Source organism: Cherax quadricarinatus, chromosome 7 (assembly GCF_038502225.1).
Source record: "Cherax quadricarinatus isolate ZL_2023a chromosome 7, ASM3850222v1, whole genome shotgun sequence".
In the NCBI taxonomy this organism is placed as follows: Eukaryota; Metazoa; Arthropoda; class Malacostraca; order Decapoda; family Parastacidae; genus Cherax; species Cherax quadricarinatus.
In genome coordinates, this window is record NC_091298.1 from 49,763,803 (window position 1) to 49,778,354 (window position 14,552).

Consider the following 14,552-nt stretch of genomic DNA (forward strand, 5'->3'; position numbering starts at 1 on the left):
TTCCCTCCTTCAGAGTGCTGGCACTGTACTTCCCTCCTTCAGAGTGCTGGCACTGTACTTCCCTCCTTCAGAGTGCTGGCACTGTACTTCCCTCCTTCAGAGTGCTGGCACTGTACTTCCCTCCTTCAGAGTGCTGGCACTGTACTTCCCTCCTTCAGAGTGCTGGCACTGTACTTCCCTCCTTCAGAGTGCTGGCACTGTACTTCCCTCCTTCAGAGTGCTGGCACTGTACTTCCCTCCTTCAGAGTGCTGGCACTGTACTTCCCTCCTTCAGAGTGCTGGCACTGTACTTCCCTCCTTCAGAGTGCTGGCACTGTACTTCCCTCCTTCAGAGTGCTGGCACTGTACTTCCCTCCTTCAGAGTGCTGGCACTGTACTTCCCTCCTTCAGAGTGCTGGCACTGTACTTCCCTCCTTCAGAGTGCTGGCACTGTACTTCCCTCCTTCAGAGTGCGGGCACTGTACTTCCCTCCTTCAGAGTGCGGGCACTGTACTTCCCTCCTTCAGAGTGCTGGCACTGTACTTCCCTCCTTCAGAGTGCTGGCACTGTACTTCCCTCCTTCAGAGTGCGGGCACTGTACTTCCCTCCTTCAGAGTGCTGGCACTCTACTTCCCTCCTTCAGAGTGCTGGCACTCTACTTCCCTCCTTCAGAGTGCAGGCACTCTACTTCCCTCCTTCAGAGTGCTGGCACTGTACTTCCCTCCTTCAGAGTGCAGGCACTCTACTTCCCTCCTTCAGAGTGCAGGCACTCTACTTCCCTCCTTCAGAGTGCTGGCACTCTACTTCCCTCCTTCAGAGTGCTGGCACTCTACTTCCCTCCTTCAGAGTGCTGGCACTGTACTTCCCTCCTTCAGAGTGCTGGCACTGTACTTCCCTCCTTCGGAGTGCTGGCACTGTACTTCCCTCCTTCAGTGCTGGCACTGTACTTCCCTCCTTCAGAGTGCTGGCACTCTACTTCCCTCCTTCAGAGTGCTGGCACTGTACTTCCCTCCTTCAGAGTGCTTGCACTCTACTTCCTTCCTTCAGAGTGCTGGCACTCTACTTCCCTCCTTCAGAGTGCTGGCACTGTACTTCCCTCCTTCAGAGTGCTGGCACTGTACTTCCCTCCTTCAGAGTGCTGGCACTGTACTTCCCTCCTTCAGAGTGCTGGCACTGTACTTCCCTCCTTCAGAGTGCTGGCACTGTACTTCCCTCCTTCAGAGTGCTGGCACTGTACTTCCCTCCTTCAGAGTGCTGGCACTGTACTTCCCTCCTTCAGAGTGCTGGCACTGTACTTCCCTCCTTCAGAGTGCTGGCACTGTACTTCCCTCCTTCAGAGTGCTGGCACTGTACTTCCCTCCTTCAGAGTGCTGGCACTGTACTTCCCTCCTTCAGAGTGCTGGCACTGTACTTCCCTCCTTCAGAGTGCTGGCACTCTACTTCCCTCCTTCAGAGTGCTGGCACTGTACTTCCCTCCTTCAGAGTGCTGGCACTGTACTTCCCTCCTTCAGAGTGCTGGCACTGTACTTCCCTCCTTCAGAGTGCTGGCACTCTACTTCCCTCCTTCCGAGTGCTTGCACTGTACTTCCCTCCTTCAGAGTGCTGGCACTGTAATTCCCTCCTTCAGAGTGCTGGCACTGTACTTCCCTCCTTCAGAATGCTGGCACTGTACTTCCCTCTTTCAGAGTGCTGGCACTGTACTTCCCTCCTTCAGAGTGCTGGCACTGTACTTCCCTCCTTCAGAGTGCTGGCACTGTACTTCCCTCCTTCAGAGTGCTGGCACTGTACTTCCCTCCTTCAGAGTGCTGGCACTGTACTTCCCTCCTTCAGAGTGCTGGCACTGTACTTCCCTCCTTCAGAGTGCTGGCACTGTACTTCCCTCCTTCAGAGTGCTGGCACTGTACTTCCCTCCTTCAGAGTGCTGGCACTGTACTTCCCTCCTTCAGAGTGCTGGCACTGTACTTCCCTCCTTCAGAGTGCTGGCACTCTACTTCCCTCCTTCAGAGTGCTGGCACTCTACTTCCCTCCTTCAGAGTGCTGGCACTGTACTTCCCTCCTTCAGAGTGCTGGCACTCTACTTCCCTCCTTCAAAGTGCTGGCACTCTACTTCCCTCCTTCAGAGTGCTGGCACTGTACTTCCCTCCTTCAGAGTGCTGGCACTCTACTTCCCTCCTTCAGAGTGCTGGCACTGTACTTCCCTCCTTCAGAGTGCAGGCACTGTACTTCCCTCCTTCAGAGTGCTGGCACTGTACTTCCCTCCTTCAGAGTGCTGGCACTGTACTTCCCTCCTTCAGAGTGCTGGAACTGTACTTCCCTCCTTCAGAGTGCTGGCACTCTACTTCCCTCCTTCAGAGTGCTGGCACTGTACTTCCCTCCTTCAGAGTGCTGGCACTGTACTTCCCTCCTTCAGAGTGCTGGCACTGTACTTCCCTCCTTCAGAGTGCTGGCACTGTACTTCCCTCCTTCAGAGTGCTGGCACTGTACTTCCCTCCTTCAGAGTGCTGGCACTCTACTTCCCTCCTTCAGAGTGCTGGCACTGTACTTCCCTCCTTCAGAGTGCTGGCACTCTACTTCCCTCCTTCAGAGTGCTGGCACTCTACTTCCCTCCTTCAGAGTGCTGGCACTGTACTTCCCTCCTTCAGAGTGCTGGCACTGTACTTCCCTCCTTCAGAGTGCAGGCACTCTACTTCCCTCCTTCAGAGTGCTTTCACTGTACTTCCCTCCTTCAGAGTGCAGGCACTGTACTTCCTTCCTTCAGAGTGCTGGCACTGTACTTCCCTCCTTCAGAGTGCTGGCACTGTACTTCCCTCCTTCAGAGTGCTGGCACTGTACTTCCCTCCTTCAGAGTGCTGGCACTGTACTTCCCTCCTTCAGAGTGCTGGCACTGTACTTCCCTCCTTCAGAGTGCTGGCACTGTACTTCCCTCCTTCAGAGTGCTGGCACTGTACTTCCCTCCTTCAGAGTGCTGGCACTGTACTTCCCTCCTTCAGAGTGCTGGCACTGTACTTCCCTCCTTCAGAGTGCTGGCACTCTACTTCCCTCCTTCAGAGTGCTGGCACTGTACTTCCCTCCTTCAGAGTGCTGGCACTGTACTTCCCTCCTTCAGAGTGCTGGCACTCTACTTCCCTCCTTCAGAGTGCTGGCACTGTACTTCCCTCCTTCAGAGTGCAGGCACTCTACTTCCCTCCTTCAGAGTGCTGGCACTGTACTTCCCTCCTTCAGAGTGCTGGCACTGTACTTCCCTCCTTCAGAGTGCTGGAATTGTACTTCCCTCCTTCAGAGTGCTGGCACTCTACTTCCCTCCTTCAGAGTGCTGGCACTGTACTTCCCTCCTTCAGAGTGCTGGCACTGTACTTCCCTCCTTCAGAGTGCTGGCACTGTACTTCCCTCCTTCAGAGTGCTGGCACTGTACTTCCCTCCTTCAGAGTGCTGGCACTGTACTTCCCTCCTTCAGAGTGCTGGCACTCTACTTCCCTCCTTCAGAGTGCTGGCACTGTACTTCCCTCCTTCAGAGTGCTGGCACTGTACTTCCCTCCTTCAGAGTGCTGGCACTGTACTTCCCTCCTTCAGAGTGCAGGCACTCTACTTCCCTCCTTCAGAGTGCTTTCACTGTACTTCCCTCCTTCAGAGTGCAGGCACTGTACTTCCCTCCTTCAGAGTGCTGGCACTGTACTTCCCTCCTTCAGAGTGCTGGCACTGTACTTCCCTCCTTCAGAGTGCTGGCACTCTACTTCCCTCCTTCAGAGTGCTGGCACTGTACTTCCCTCCTTCAGAGTGCAGGCACTGTACTTCCCTCCTTCAGAGTGCTGGCACTGTACTTCCCTCCTTCAGAGTGCTGGCACTGTACTTCCCTCCTTCAGAGTGCTGGAACTGTACTTCCCTCCTTCAGAGTGCTGGCACTCTACTTCCCTTTTTCAGAGTGCTGGCACTGTACTTCCCTCCTTCAGAGTGCTGGCACTGTACTTCCCTCCTTCAGAGTGCTGGCACTGTACTTCCCTCCTTCAGAGTGCTGGCACTGTACTTCCCTCCTTCAGAGTGCTGGCACTGTACTTCCCTCCTTCAGAGTGCTGGCACTCTACTTCCCTCCTTCAGAGTGCTGGCACTGTACTTCCCTCCTTCAGAGTGCTGGCACTCTACTTCCCTCCTTCAGAGTGCTGGCACTCTACTTCCCTCCTTCAGAGTGCTGGCACTCTACTTCCCTCCTTCAGAGTGCTGGCACTGTACTTCCCTCCTTAAGAGTGCAGGCACTCTACTTCCCTCCTTCAGAGTGCTTTCACTGTACTTCCCTCCTTCAGAGTGCAGGCACTGTACTTCCCTCCTTCAGAGTGCTGGCACTGTACTTCCCTCCTTCAGAGTGCTGGCACTGTACTTCCCTCCTTCAGAGTGCTGGCACTGTACTTCCCTCCTTCAGAGTGCTGGCACTGTACTTCCCTCCTTCAGAGTGCTGGCACTGTACTTCCCTCCTTCAGAGTGCTGGCACTGTACTTCCCTCCTTCAGAGTGCTGGCACTGTACTTCCCTCCTTCAGAGTGCTGGGACTGTACTTCCCTCCTTCAGAGTGCTGGCACTCTACTTCCCTCCTTCAGAGTGCTGGCACTGTACTTCCCTCCTTCAGAGTGCTGGCACTGTACTTCCCTCCTTCAGAGTGCTGGCACTCTACTTCCCTCCTTCAGAGTGCTGGCACTCTACTTCCCTCCTTCAGAGTGCTGGCACTGTACTTCCCTCCTTCAGAGTGCTGGCACTGTACTTCCCTCCTTCAGAGTGCTGGAATTGTACTTCCCTCCTTCAGAGTGCTGGCACTCTACTTCCCTCCTTCAGAGTGCTGGCACTGTACTTCCCTCCTTCAGAGTGCTGGCACTGTACTTCCCTCCTTCAGAGTGCTGGCACTGTACTTCCCTCCTTCAGAGTGCTGGCACTGTACTTCCCTCCTTCAGAGTGCTGGCACTGTACTTCCCTCCTTCAGAGTGCTGGCACTGTACTTCCCTCCTTCAGAGTGCTGGCACTGTACTTCCCTCCTTCAGAGTGCTGGCACTGTACTTCCCTCCTTCAGAGTGCTGGCACTCTACTTCCCTCCTTCAGAGTGCTGGCACTGTACTTCCCTCCTTCAGAGTGCTGGCACTGTACTTCCCTCCTTCAGAGTGCTGGCACTGTACTTCCCTCCTTCAGAGTGCAGGCACTCTACTTCCCTCCTTCAGAGTGCTTTCACTGTACTTCCCTCCTTCAGAGTGCAGGCACTGTACTTCCCTCCTTCAGAGTGCAGGCACTGTACTTCCCTCCTTCAGAGTGCTGGCACTGTACTTCCCTCCTTCAGAGTGCTGGCACTGTACTTCCCTCCTTCAGAGTGCTGGCACTGTACTTCCCTCCTTCAGAGTGCTGGCACTGTACTTCCCTCCTTCAGAGTGCTGGCACTGTACTTCCCTCCTTCAGAGTGCTGGCACTGTACTTCCCTCCTTCAGAGTGCTGGCACTGTACTTCCCTCCTTCAGAGTGCTGGCACTGTACTTCCCTCCTTCAGGGTGCTGGCACTGTACTTCCCTCCTTCAGAGTGCTGGCACTGTACTTCCCTCCTTCAGAGTGCTGGCACTGTACTTCCCTCCTTCAGAGTGCTGGCACTGTACTTCCCTCCTTCAGAGTGCTGGCACTGTACTTCCCTCCTTCAGAGTGCTGGCACTGTACTTCCCTCCTTCAGAGTGCTGGCACTGTACTTCCCTCCTTCAGAGTGCTGGCACTGTACTTCCCTCCTTCAGAGTGCTGGCACTGTACTTCCCTCCTTCAGAGTGCTGGCACTCTACTTCCCTCCTTCAGAGTGCTGGCACTGTACTTCCCTCCTTCAGAGTGCTGGCACTCTACTTCCCTCCTTCAGAGTGCTGGCACTGTACTTCCCTCCTTCAGAGTGCTGGCACTGTACTTCCCTCCTTCAGAGTGCTGGCACTGTAATTCCCTCCTTCAGAGTGCTGGCACTGTACTTCCCTCCTTCAGAGTGCTGGCACTGTACTTCCCTCCTTCAGAGTGCTGGCACTGTACTTCCCTCCTTCAGAGTGCTGGCACTGTACTTCCCTCCTTCAGAGTGCTGGCACTGTACTTCCCTCCTTCAGAGTGCTGGCACTGTACTTCCCTCCTTCAGAGTGCTGGCACTGTACTTCCCTCCTTCAGAGTGCTGGCACTGTACTTCCCTCCTTCAGAGTGCTGGCACTGTACTTCCCTCCTTCAGAGTGCTGGCACTGTACTTCCCTCCTTCAGAGTGCTGGCACTGTACTTCCTTCCTTCAGAGTGCTGGCACTCTACTTCCCTCCTTCAGAGTGCTGGCACTGTACTTCCCTCCTTCAGAGTGCTGGCACTGTACTTCCCTCCTTCAGAGTGCTGGCACTGTACTTCCCTCCTTCAGAGTGCTGGCACTGTACTTCCCTCCTTCAGAGTGCTGGCACTCTACTTCCCTCCTTCAGAGTGCTGGCACTGTACTTCCCTCCTTCAGAGTGCTGGCACTGTACTTCCCTCCTTCAGAGTGCTGGCACTCTACTTCCCTCCTTCAGAGTGCTGGCACTGTACTTCCCTCCTTCAGAGTGCTGGCACTCTACTTCCCTCCTTCAGAGTGCTGGCACTGTACTTCCCTCCTTCAGAGTGCTGGCACTCTACTTCCCTCCTTCAGAGTGCTGGCACTGTACTTCCCTCCTTCAGAGTGCTGGCACTGTACTTCCCTCCTTCAGAGTGCTGGCACTGTACTTCCCTCCTTCAGAGTGCTGGCACTGTACTTCCCTCCTTCAGAGTGCTGGCACTGTACTTCCCTCCTTCAGAGTGCTGGCACTGTACTTCCCTCCTTCAGAGTGCTGGCACTGTACTTCCCTCCTTCAGAGTGCTGGCACTGTACTTCCCTCCTTCAGAGTGCTGGCACTGTACTTCCCTCCTTCAGAGTGCTGGCACTCTACTTCCCTCCTTCAGAGTGCTGGCACTGTACTTCCCTCCTTCAGAGTGCTGGCACTGTACTTCCCTCCTTCAGAGTGCTGGCACTGTACTTCCCTCCTTCAGAGTGCTGGCACTGTACTTCCCTCCTTCAGAGTGCTGGCACTGTACTTCCCTCCTTCAGAGTGCTGGCACTGTACTTCCCTCCTTCAGAGTGCTGGCACTGTACTTCCCTCCTTCAGAGTGCTGGCACTGTACTTCCCTCCTTCAGAGTGCTGGCACTGTACTTCCCTCCTTCAGAGTGCTGGCACTGTACTTCCCTCCTTCAGAGTGCTGGCACTGTACTTCCCTCCTTCAGAGTGCTGGCACTGTACTTCCCTCCTTCAGAGTGCTGGCACTGTACTTCCCTCCTTCAGAGTGCTGGCACTGTACTTCCCTCCTTCAGAGTGCTGGCACTGTACTTCCCTCCTTCAGAGTGCTGGCACTGTACTTCCCTCCTTCAGAGTGCTGGCACTGTACTTCCCTCCTTCAGAGTGCTGGCACTGTACTTCCCTCCTTCAGAGTGCTGGCACTGTACTTCCCTCCTTCAGAGTGCTGGCACTGTACTTCCCTCCTTCAGAGTGCTGGCACTGTACTTCCCTCCTTCAGAGTGCTGGCACTGTACTTCCCTCCTTCAGAGTGCTGGCACTGTACTTCCCTCCTTCAGAGTGCTGGCACTCTACTTCCCTCCTTCAGAGTGCTGGCACTCTACTTCCCTCCTTCAGAGTGCTGGCACTGTACTTCCCTCCTTCAGAGTGCTGGCACTGTACTTCCCTCCTTCAGAGTGCTGGCACTGTACTTCCCTCCTTCAGAGTGCTGGCACTGTACTTCCCTCCTTCAGAGTGCTGGCACTGTACTTCCCTCCTTCAGAGTGCTGGCACTGTACTTCCCTCCTTCAGAGTGCTGGCACTGTACTTCCCTCCTTCAGAGTGCTGGCACTGTACTTCCCTCCTTCAGAGTGCTGGCACTGTACTTCCCTCCTTCAGAGTGCTGGCACTGTACTTCCCTCCTTCAGAGTGCTGGCACTGTACTTCCCTCCTTCAGAGTGCTGGCACTGTACTTCCCTCCTTCAGAGTGCTGGCACTGTACTTCCCTCCTTCAGAGTGCTGGCACTGTACTTCCCTCCTTCAGAGTGCTGGCACTGTACTTCCCTCCTTCAGAGTGCTGGCACTGTACTTCCCTCCTTCAGAGTGCTGGCACTGTACTTCCCTCCTTCAGAGTGCTGGCACTGTACTTCCCTCCTTCAGAGTGCTGGCACTGTACTTCCCTCCTTCAGAGTGCTGGCACTGTACTTCCCTCCTTCAGAGTGCTGGCACTCTACTTCCCTCCTTCAGAGTGCTGGCACTCTACTTCCCTCCTTCAGAGTGCTGGCACTCTACTTCCCTCCTTCAGAGTGCTGGCACTCTACTTCCCTCCTTCAGAGTGCTGGCACTCTACTTCCCTCCTTCAGAGTGCTGGCACTCTACTTCCCTCCTTCAGAGTGCTGGCACTGTACTTCCCTCCTTCAGAGTGCTGGCACTGTACTTCCCTCCTTCAGAGTGCTGGCACTGTACTTCCCTCCTTCAGAGTGCTGGCACTGTACTTCCCTCCTTCAGAGTGCTGGCACTGTACTTCCCTCCTTCAGAGTGCTGGCACTGTACTTCCCTCCTTCAGAGTGCTGGCACTGTACTTCCCTCCTTCAGAGTGCTGGCACTGTACTTCCCTCCTTCAGAGTGCTGGCACTGTACTTCCCTCCTTCAGAGTGCTGGCACTGTACTTCCCTCCTTCAGAGTGCTGGCACTGTACTTCCCTCCTTCAGAGTGCTGGCACTGTACTTCCCTCCTTCAGAGTGCTGGCACTGTACTTCCCTCCTTCAGAGTGCTGGCACTGTACTTCCCTCCTTCAGAGTGCTGGCACTGTACTTCCCTCCTTCAGAGTGCTGGCACTGTACTTCCCTCCTTCAGAGTGCTGGCACTGTACTTCCCTCCTTCAGAGTGCTGGCACTGTACTTCCCTCCTTCAGAGTGCTGGCACTGTACTTCCCTCCTTCAGAGTGCTGGCACTGTACTTCCCTCCTTCAGAGTGCTGGCACTGTACTTCCCTCCTTCAGAGTGCTGGCACTCTACTTCCCTCCTTCGGAGTGCTGGCACTCTACTTCCCTCCTTCGGAGTGCTGGCACTCTACTTCCCTCCTTCGGAGTGCTGGCACTCTACTTCTCTCCTTCAGAGTGCTGGCACTCTACTTCCCTCCTTCAGAGTGCTGGCACTCTACTTCCCTCCTTCAGAGTGCTGGCACTCTACTTCCCTCCTTCAGAGTGCTGGCACTGTACTTCCCTCCTTCAGAGTGCTGGCACTGTACTTCCCTCCTTCAGAGTGCTGGCACTGTACTTCCCTCCTTCAGAGTGCTGGCACTGTACTTCCCTCCTTCAGAGTGCTGGCACTGTACTTCCCTCCTTCAGAGTGCTGGCACTGTACTTCCCTCCTTCAGAGTGCTGGCACTGTACTTCCCTCCTTCAGAGTGCTGGCACTCTACTTCCCTCCTTCAGAGTGCTGGCACTGTACTTCCCTCCTTCAGAGTGCTGGCACTCTACTTCCCTCCTTCAGAGTGCTGGCACTCTACTTCCCTCCTTCAGAGTGCTGGCACTGTACTTCCCTCCTTCAGAGTGCTGGCACTGTACTTCCCTCCTTCAGAGTGCTGGCACTGTACTTCCCTCCTTCAGAGTGCTGGCACTGTACTTCCCTCCTTCAGAGTGCTGGCACTGTACTTCCCTCCTTCAGAGTGCTGGCACTGTACTTCCCTCCTTCAGAGTGCTGGCACTGTACTTCCCTCCTTCAGAGTGCTGGCACTGTACTTCCCTCCTTCAGAGTGCTGGCACTCTACTTCCCTCCTTCAGAGTGCTGGCACTCTACTTCCCTCCTTCAGAGTGCTGGCACTGTACTTCCCTCCTTCAGAGTGCTGGCACTGTACTTCCCTCCTTCAGAGTGCTGGCACTGTACTTCCCTCCTTCAGAGTGCTGGCACTGTACTTCCCTCCTTCAGAGTGCTGGCACTGTACTTCCCTCCTTCAGAGTGCTGGCACTGTACTTCCCTCCTTCAGAGTGCTGGCACTGTACTTCCCTCCTTCAGAGTGCTGGCACTGTACTTCCCTCCTTCAGAGTGCTGGCACTGTACTTCCCTCCTTCAGAGTGCTGGCACTGTACTTCCCTCCTTCAGAGTGCTGGCACTGTACTTCCCTCCTTCAGAGTGCTGGCACTGTACTTCCCTCCTTCAGAGTGCTGGCACTGTACTTCCCTCCTTCAGAGTGCTGGCACTGTACTTCCCTCCTTCAGAGTGCTGGCACTCTACTTCCCTCCTTCAGAGTGCTGGCACTCTACTTCCCTCCTTCAGAGTGCTGGCACTGTACTTCCCTCCTTCAGAGTGCTGGCACTGTACTTCCCTCCTTCAGAGTGCTGGCACTGTACTTCCCTCCTTCAGAGTGCTGGCACTGTACTTCCCTCCTTCAGAGTGCTGGCACTGTACTTCCCTCCTTCAGAGTGCTGGCACTCTACTTCCCTCCTTCAGAGTGCTGGCACTCTACTTCCCTCCTTCAGAGTGCTGGCACTCTACTTCCCTCCTTCAGAGTGCTGGCACTGTACTTCCCTCCTTCAGAGTGCTGGCACTCTACTTCCCTCCTTCAGAGTGCTGGCACTCTACTTCCCTCCTTCAGAGTGCTGGCACTGTACTTCCCTCCTTCAGAGTGCTGGCACTGTACTTCCCTCCTTCAGAGTGCTGGCACTGTACTTCCCTCCTTCAGAGTGCTGGCACTGTACTTCCCTCCTTCAGAGTGCTGGCACTGTACTTCCCTCCTTCAGAGTGCTGGCACTGTACTTCCCTCCTTCAGAGTGCTGGCACTGTACTTCCCTCCTTCAGAGTGCTGGCACTCTACTTCCCTCCTTCAGAGTGCTGGCACTGTACTTCCCTCCTTCAGAGTGCTGGCACTGTACTTCCCTCCTTCAGAGTGCTGGCACTGTACTTCCCTCCTTCAGAGTGCTGGCACTGTACTTCCCTCCTTCAGAGTGCTGGCACTGTACTTCCCTCCTTCAGAGTGCTGGCACTGTACTTCCCTCCTTCAGAGTGCTGGCACTGTACTTCCCTCCTTCAGAGTGCTGGCACTCTACTTCCCTCCTTCAGAGTGCTGGCACTGTACTTCCCTCCTTCAGAGTGCTGGCACTGTACTTCCCTCCTTCAGAGTGCTGGCACTGTACTTCCGTCCTTCAGAGTGCTGGCACTGTACTTCCCTCCTTCAGAGTGCTGCCACTGTACTTCCCTCCTTCAGAGTGCTTGCACTGTACTTCCCTCCTTCAGAGTGCTGGCACTCTACTTCCCTCCTTCAGAGTGCTGGCACTCTACTTCCCTCCTTCAGAGTGCTGGCACTCTACTTCCCTCCTTCAGAGTGCTGGCACTGTACTTCCCTCCTTCAGAGTGCTGGCACTCTACTTCCCTCCTTCAGAGTGCTGGCACTGTACTTCCCTCCTTCAGAGTGCTGGCACTGTACTTCCCTCCTTCAGAGTGCTGGCACTGTACTTCCGTCCTTCAGAGTGCTGGCACTGTACTTCCCTCCTTCAGAGTGCTGCCACTGTACTTCCCTCCTTCAGAGTGCTTGCACTGTACTTCCCTCCTTCAGAGTGCTGGCACTCTATTTCCCTCCTTCAGAGTGCTGGCACTCTACTTCCCTCCTTCAGAGTGCTGGCACTGTACTTCCCTCCTTCAGAGTGCTGGCACTGTACTTCCCTCCTTCAGAGTGCTGGCACTCTACTTCCCTCCTTCAGAGTGCTGGCACTGTACTTCCCTCCTTCAGAGTGCTGTCACTGTACTTCCCTCCTTCAGAGTGCTGGCACTCTACTTCCCTCCTTCAGAGTGCTGGCACTGTACTTGCCTCCTTCAGAGTGCTGGCACTGTACTTGTCTCCTTCAGAGTGCTGGCACTCTACTTCCCTCCTTCAGAGTGCTGGCACTCTACTTCCCTCCTTCAGAGTGCTGGCACTGTACTTCCCTCCTTCAGAGTGCTGGCACTGTACTTCCCTCCTTCAGAGTGCTGGCACTGTACTTCCCTCCTTCAGAGTGCTGGCACTGTACTTCCCTCCTTCAGAGTGCTGGCACTGTACTTCCCTCCTTCAGAGTGCTGGCACTGTACTTCCCTCCTTCAGAGTGCTGGCACTGTACTTCCCTCCTTCAGAGTGCTGGCACTGTACTTCCCTCCTTCAGAGTGCTGGCACTGTACTTCCCTCCTTCAGAGTGCTGGCACTGTACTTCCCTCCTTCAGAGTGCTGGCACTGTACTTCCCATCTCCAGGACTCAAGTTCTGCCTGCCGGTTTACCTTGTTGGTAATTCCTCTTGTGTTTGTTGGTAATTCCTCTTGTGTTGGTAATTCCTCTTGTGTTTGTTGGTAATTCCTGTTGTTTGTTGGTAATTCCTCTTGTGTTTGTTGGTAATTCCTGTTGTTTGTTGGTAATTCCTCTTGTGTTTGTTGGTAATTCCTCTTGTGTTGGTAATTCCTCTTGTGTTTGTTGGTAATTCCTCTTGTGTTGGTAATTCCTCTTGTGTTTGTTGGTAATTCCTCTTGTGTTGGTAATTCCTCTTGTGTTTGTTGGTAATTCCTCTTGTGTTTCTTGGTAATTCCTCTTGTGTTTGTTGGTAATTCCTGTTGTTTGTTGGTAATTCCTCTTGTGTTTCTTGGTAATTCCTCTTGTGTTGGTAATTCCTCTTGTGTTTCTTGGTAATTCCTCTTGTGTTTGTTGGTAATTCCTCTTGTGTTTGTTGGTAATTCCTCTTGTGTTTGTTGGTAATTCCTCTTGTGTTGGTAATTCCTCTTGTGTTTGTTGGTAATTCCTCTTGTGTTTGCTTATTCCTTTTACGTTTGTTGGCAATTCTTCTTTGTTACCCATTTTTCTCTTTCCACATTTTTCCTTGTTTCACTCTGTCTCATTCTTCAGTCTCTGTTTCCTCTTCGATCTTCTCCTCTCCCTCTTTCTTCTCCTTCGCCCTGATTTGACCTTCACCATTCCCAGCTCTTCACATTTTCCCCCATTCCTCTACCCATTTTTTTTCAAATCTTTCTTTACTCCATTTATCTCTTCTCCCATTCCTCTTCTCCTTTGTCTCCTTCTCATGTTCTTAGTTACTTCCCATTTACATCTCTTTGTTCTCTTGCCCATTTCACCTATCCTCTATCCTGCAGCTGAAGAGGTGGTGGATGGGGAGGGGAGATGAGGGGGGAAGCATTCCCCTCTTTGGCTGGAGCAGTCTATAAGAGGGGTCAAGAGACGAGAACATTTTAAGAGGAAGAGAAAGGGGATTTTGTTGACAAAATTCTGTGACACTGTGGGAACACCAGCAGTGTGATGCTATATTATTGTGATAACAAAAACAGGCACAATACCGTGACTGGAACGATGCACAAATAACCCGCACATAGAAAAGAGGAGCTTAAGACGACGTTTCGGTCCGACTTGGACCATTTACAAAGTCACACTAACCAGAAGTGGAGCAGGACGGCTTTATATCTAGGCAGGAAGAGGTAGTGGTGGTAGTAGTAGTAGTAGTGGTGGTAGTAGCAGTAGTGGTAGTGGTAGTAGTGGGGAATTAAGGAGGAGCCAGTCAAATACAAAGAAAGAGGAGCACTGCTAGGGAGCTAGGTGCCCATAAGGGAGCTAGGTGCCCATAAGGGAGCTAGGTGCCCATAAGGGAGCTAGGTGCCCACAAGGGAGCTAGGTGCCCACAAGGGAGCTAGGTGCCCACAGAGGGAGAGCAAGTGCACAGAGGTGGGGGGAAGAGGAAGTGATGAAATAAATAATGAAGGAACAGAAACACGTGACAGAAGAAAGAAAGACAAAAAAGGAAAGAGGAAAGGGAAAAAGGGAGAAGAAGAAAAAATGAGGAGTCGGGTTAAGTCACGGGTGTTCTGAAGTTTGTAGCATTTTACAATATAGTGGGAGTAAAGTAAAAGGACACAAGTGCAACTAATGTGACATTTATTGTGGCAACGTTTCGCTCTCCAGGAGCTTTATCAAGCCATTACAAACAATACATGGACACAGAGGGTATATGCAGTCAATGCAGGAGTTTACACTATACCCTGTGGAGGCTGCGACAAGATCTACGTAGGTGAAACAGCAAGAAACCTCGACACCCGCCTCAATGAACACATATACGCATGTAGGAACGACAACTTAAACAACGCCTGTGTACAACACCGAAATTCCACCAATCATCTTATGAAATTCAGAGACGCCCAATTAGTGATAAAAGAATTTGTACTTGATAAAGCTCCTGGAGAGCGAAACGTACAATAAATGTCACATTAGTTGCACTTGTGTCCTTTTACTTTACATATTGTCGGTAGGAAGGCATCTACAGAGACGAAGCCAGGGCTATGATTCATACAAGGAAAGTTGTGTATTAGAGAGGATTCAACAAGACGGCGATTGTTAGAGTTGGAAGTAGGGAAGACAGTTTTAGCAGAAGACCAGTCTATAGGGTGGCTGTGATCTCTGACGTGACAGAACAGAGCATTGTTAGTGTCGGCAAGCCTAACACTATTTTTGCGCTCCCTAAGTCTGTCAGAAAGAGATCGACCAGTTTCTCCAAAGTATTGAAGAGGACAGGAGGAGCAAGAAATAGAGT